Genomic DNA, 6,458 nt, shown 5'->3' on the forward strand with positions numbered 1-6,458 from the left:
GGGAATTTGCCTGTGGCTCGTTGGTGTGTGTGTGAGGCCGTACATCCACGGACTAAGTATTTCCCGTGGAGACTGCAGCCAGGGGTCCGTTGGGGGCGCGTCTTTGTCTTCCTCCCACAGGTTACCTGCTTTCTCTGGACTTTCTAGCTCCTCTTTTTCTGCTCAACCTACACAAACAGACTTTATGGACAAACGAAAAAAAAAAAAGAATCCAAGCTGGTAAAACAAAGCTGGATAAATAAGACGGCTCTTGATACACGTTTGTCTGGTGGAGAAAGGAGCCCTTAAAATCCCAGCGGTCTGAAGCAAGACTGATGCAACGGCTTCTACTGTCTGTTGTTTTTATTCTGAGACGCGTTTCCTGCCACACGCCTATTAAACGGGGGTCTTTGGTGTTTTGTGCCCACACACGTCGAATTAATGGCATTATTACTCATTATGTCTCGCTTCCACCGTTCCTCTAAGCTATCACCATGTTTTTTTCAAGGTGTTATTAATACACTTACTGGGAAAGCGGTGCTTGCATTAATGTCGCGTTCATGATCAAGTTCACAACTGATCAAAACACTTTCCTGTATGCGTGTGTGTGAGGGAGAGAGAGAGGGGGAGAGGGGGGGAGCAAGGAAGGCGAACTTTGCGACGCTATCTCTACATCAGGTTGTGAACCGAACCCAGAGCAATGCTTTGACTTTGAGCCTCTCAATAGAACGCAGAAACAAAGAGACCACACACAGACCACAGGCCTCGCCACATGCAGAGAAAGAGAAAGAAAGGAAGAGAGAAAGACAGAGCGAGAAAAAGGGGGGGTGGGTTGAGAAGTGGGAGGAGGAGAGTTAGTTTCTTATGTAATACACATAAAAATTCTCCTAAAATGCAAAAAAAAATAATTTTAGTGAGAAAAACACGTTACAAATTGGCTTTAGGTCCTCAGCCCAGACCGCACAAGAACACAAAATATTGCGCCAGTTAGGAACATCATTTTAAAAGTGGGAAGGTCAAAGTCCCATTAGGGACACTGTCGTCATGTTCTTGCGTTATATAAATGGGGTTTTACATTTACATTTATTTATATATTTAGCAGATGCTTTTTCCAAAGCGACTTCCAACGAACTCTATGTAGTGTTATCAACCCATACACCTTATTCACCGCGGTGACTTACACCGCTAGATACAGAATTTTTTTTGTGGTTATTGGAAGCAAGTGTTGAAAAATGCATTGCTATGCATCGAAATAAGAGCGTCTCTTGGGTGGCTGTGCGATGCATGTTTTTTCTGGCAGTTTTTTGTGAGCGCACCTACTGTGTGTGAGCTCTGAATCCAGTGCACGCGTTTTGTGCATTGCTACGTATAGTACATTGGGGTGATTTCCAACACAAGGGAGGGAACACAGCTGTGCAGTACAGCTGCACATGTGCCTGTCGGTCTCCGTGGATAAGTGTGTGTGTGTGTGTGTGTGTGTATGTGTGTGCTTGAGCTTCGTGGTCGGCTCTATGTAGAGTAGGCCACACAGAGGCCACGCTCCCTCCCCAAAGAAGGCATGCGCTTATTCTTACTCACAGCGCACAGTCACACACATCAGATCACAGGGTTTAGCACTAATTTATTTTAAAAAGTTAACAACGTCGCACTCAGAAAAGTTCCCATTTTCCACGAACAATGTTCGACATAAAAACTAAACACTTTTTCAGTATTTTGTGTGACCTAATAATAGTTAGAGTTCTAGTTCATAATAAGGGGGATATTCATAAGCTACCCTGAAGTCAGTCGTAAATTTTAAAATAATATTTAAAGTGAAACATAACATCTAAAATAAGGGTTTTCATGTTCGTGAACCCATTGTATTTAAACCTTTAAATCTGCTCTATGATCAATATTTTTGCAGATACAAACATTTCCGCTCGTAGTTTTTTTCGTGAACTTTTTCGGTCGGTGCCCCGTTTTGAATTTGCAGTCCAGTTCCGTCGTATTGCAGCAGTTTCTTGATGGTGGCTGTTTATGCTGTGCGTTGTGATTATTTACTGCCAAAAATGAAAATAATCTGTTCACTGGGCTAGTCACCTTCTCGCCTCTCAGTTTCATTAACCATGTAACAAGTTAACTTGATCGTTCATTACGTTTAGCTTAATTCATGATAAAGTAGGAATAATCTTTCAAATATAATTCATCTTTTGGCTGAAATTGATCATTTTCTCTTCACCATACATACACGACATAGATACTGTAAATACATACCCTCCAGACCTGTATGTATTTACAGTACTGTATTTTATTACAGTATTTGTAATTGTTTAATGAGAGTGTCTGTTAATTGTTCTAGTTTACAGTTAAATTAGATGTTCTGTATAGCCTTTTCTGTGTTTATATTATACGGAATTTATATTTTATGTTAATGTTTTTATAGCATTGTGTACAATGTCTGTGAGTATTATATGTTGTGTATGTTGTCGCCAGACTCTGGCCTGCGTACTGCACTGTCTTGTCTTGTTTCTGCACTTGTCTGTTCTGTTGTATTTATCTTTTTACGAACTGAACTGTTTGCAGGGGCGCGGGGGCACAGCAGGTTTGGCTGAGACCTGCTCTGGGGTTGGTCTGGGGTTCAGGTCCTGCTTGGGGTGTCTTGTGATGGACTGGTGTCCCGCCCTGGGTGTGTCCCCTCCCCCTCCAGCTTTGCGCCCTGTGTTGCCGGGTTAGGCTCCGGCTTGCCGCAACTCCATTTGGGTTGTAGACAGTGTGTATGAACAGTATGTTTTGTGTGACACAGAGGTCCAAAGAGAAACTAAATTTCGTTCTCCTATATTACCTTACGTTACGTTACTCTGGTGAGATAGGAGTAATATCAGTTTTTGGTGATTGTTTAGGGTATATCTGACTAATGCTTCAAATGGCTTTTAAAATCATAAATATGTACATTAATAATGGTCATTTTGACTTATGATGTTTTCCCTAAAAATGGATTTCCAGGAACAAATCAGATTTGCAAACCGAAGAATGGATGTATATATTATAGCTAATTTCGTGACTCTTATTTCCTTAGTATGCAAAACGGGAAACAAATGGAGTGATGTTGAGCGGAAGATGAAATGTCATTACTGGGATCACACATTAGCACAAGCTGTAATTTCTTCTACAATGACATTTAATGGACACCAGTTCACTCCTGAATTTTTTTCATTATCATCCACCCAGTGTCAGTTTCAATGGTCTGGAAGCATAGGGCACGAGGCAGGATATACCGCTGATGAGGTACCAACGTGTCACTGGGTAATCATTCACTGATAGACACACACACACACGCACACACGCACACACACACACACACACACACACACACACACACACACACACCATTTACCAGAAACGTGTTTTTGGACTGTGGGAGGAAGCAACAAACAAAGACCACGCAGACCGAACCCAGCTGAAACGACTTCCAAACCAACAGTCCAGGAGCTTTGAGGGACCATCAGGATTCATTCAATTTAAATTTATTTGACCCAATTCAGTTTGTTTTATCCCAAAAGCAGAACATGTCATTGTCATGTCATGTCATTGTCAACAACCACTTAAGTAGCTTGCATCACTTTCGAGACACTGTAACATTCAGACCTTTCATGAATCGCACAACTTTAAATTTCTACATGAAATCAACAGAAAGTGACCTGTTTATTTCATCATTCATAATTAATATAATTACACATTCATAGTAGCAAAAGCCAAAACATTCCAGGTATCCCCCGAGTTTCCATTGCCCAAAATAAAAGATGCTATACTAAATCCTATGCACTGTAATGTACGAAGTATGTTTTGTGTGACGTTATAATGTCAAAGAAAAAATGTTGACACTATAAATCTAGATCAGAAATTAAAGTGGTTTATAAGGAGGTTTGAAACTTTCGTGAAAAGTATTTGTCTGATATCAATGTGAGCCTTTTATGAACATTAACCTAGAATAACATCAAAAATTGCACCATTGGGTAGATTTGATAATGTAAAAAATACATAAAATACACCACACAGGCCACTTGTAATCAATTAAAGTACATGACATATTCACTGTAAACACTATTATAGGAACACATTAACAGCTGAGAAACGTTATAAAGTAGTAAACATACAATAAATTTTGATCAATGAATGTATCACCACTTAGGCAAGAGCTTAACATAATTTTAAATATGACGTTGCTGGGAATTCCCAGGAGTAGCACTGTTCAAGTTACACGCAGCACTGTAGTCAGGCATTGGCACTGTGGATCAGTCTGGCATTTCATATATATGTATGTTCAAATATAATCCACATATTTTCTATAATAAATACTGTATGTTCTATAAGAGACCTTCATATTAGAAAAATGTTCATGGCACTAGCAATGTTCCTCGAGAGCACAAGATAATGGATTTGGATTGCACATGTAAAAATTAGTCTTTCATTTCCTATACATTACATGAAATGTACATAATTCTGTAACAATTTAGTAAGTGCAGATAGAAAATACACACAGCTATTTATAGATTATTGTTTTTAAAGTACCTCTGTAGTCCCTCCATCCCTTTCAGAATTTTTAGCTATATTTTAGCTTAATATTCACTTGCAAAAAGCTGAGCACAGAAAAAAATCTCTTTGACTATAATATAACTCTTAAAACAGACCCAGGATTCTGTCCCTACAGGCCTTTTAAAAAAGGAGCTTAATCAAGCACGATGAATTTGGCCCACAGAAACAACCTTCTATGCAACCTTCTGCCGCGCAAACTCAAGAAAGATCCATCGATACCAAGATCAGGAACATGTAGTGCAATATTAAAACGATTTTTCATGCACCTGATCCAGAGATCTACTGGATTACAGAAACTAACACTATGAAGAAATAAGATTATAAACAAGGAAATGAAACATTTACTAAGTTGATCACGTCCTTTTAAGCAAGCAGACTGCAGTCAAACTTAAGCCGGACCAATTTTTTTTCCCTCTCTTTAAATTTGGCTCTCAGTTTTACTTACTGATCAGTCTCCTGGTTTGCATATGCTCAACAAAATGAGTCCCTATGTCTTTTCCTCTTCCGTGATGGACGCAGTGAGGTCCGGTGCAGGAACAGCAACAAACAGGAGAACCTGAAGCTCATGAGCGTCCACTTGTATCACGGGAGATCGCTGTCATTGGGGCTGGTTTCAGGTGGGATCCCAAACTCTTGCGTCCCTGGTGACTCAAAAAAGGGGTCCCCCATGTGGGCCTCTGCACTGAAAGAGAAACTCATAGCGAAGAATATTTGACTCATTTCACCCCCGCTGCAGCAGGTGGTGATGGAAACATGAATGGGCTGGCTAACAGTAAACCCCTGCTGTCTGCCTTTGTCTCTGGACACCTACACCTTTTGTAGAAAAACAGAATCCCCCTGCCAAGCTCACTGACTCAGACATCACACAGTCTTCCCCAGACAGCCTCTGAAACATTTGGTTTATACTCATCCCTGGACTTGAACTACCCAGCTTCTCATCTTATCTAACCAATCAGCATCAAATAAATTATGAATGTATAACATGACAGCTTTTTATACGAAACAAAATCTCAGAATCTCATCTCTTGTACAGCAAACAGAAGGCATAAGTAAGGGGACAATTAGTAACAGAGGAGTTAGTGCTACTGCCCTTAGATCCAAAGGTTGCAGGTTTGATTCCCACCTCTGGCTGTTGTACCCTTGAGCAAGGTACTTACCTTAAATTATCCAGTTGTATAAATGGGTAAATAATTGTAACCTTAACCTCATAAGCTGCTTTGGAGAAAAGTGTAAATGAATAAATACAACGAAGACAGATGCGCTATACCTATAGGAGTGTGTGTGGGTCCAACTGACTTCCACAATGTTTCAGGATTGTATCCGTGTGTGTTCTTCATCAACAACAGTATGACAAACGTTACATAAGTTTATGGGATAAATGTGTCAACAGCCAGTGTTGACTAGGTGTTTGTGTCACCAACAACTTTATTTTCAGTCTTTTCCTACATTTTCATTTAAACATAGTGCAAGGTTAGTGAAATATTTTCATAGTTTTGCAACTCTTTTTGTAGCTATGTCAAAGGTTTTTACAGAACCCAACCAGTGAATAAATGGAGGTACATCTGTATCAATGACCTTTAATTGATAGCGACTTCGTAGTAAAAGTGATTCTGGAGTTACAAACGAATCTAACAGCAAACAGCCGTCTACTATAAACCGTGTTCGTAAAATAAGAAGCCAGGGTACGTGCACAGAAAAAACGCAGTTACTAGCACAAAACAATGCGTACCCTGGTGTCCTTGCACAGCCGAGGCTCGACTGTTTTACACCACCTGCCTACTGTATGTCACATTGTAAGTCTGTAGTGCTCTAGCCGGAAGTCATAAAGATGAATCTGAACTTTACACAGGATGCTCCGTACACAAACATTTACATTTCAGCTGTAGAATGACAGTTTTCAGATTAAA

Source organism: Scleropages formosus, chromosome 17, assembly GCF_900964775.1.
Source record: "Scleropages formosus chromosome 17, fSclFor1.1, whole genome shotgun sequence".
Classification (NCBI taxonomy): Eukaryota; Metazoa; Chordata; class Actinopteri; order Osteoglossiformes; family Osteoglossidae; genus Scleropages; species Scleropages formosus.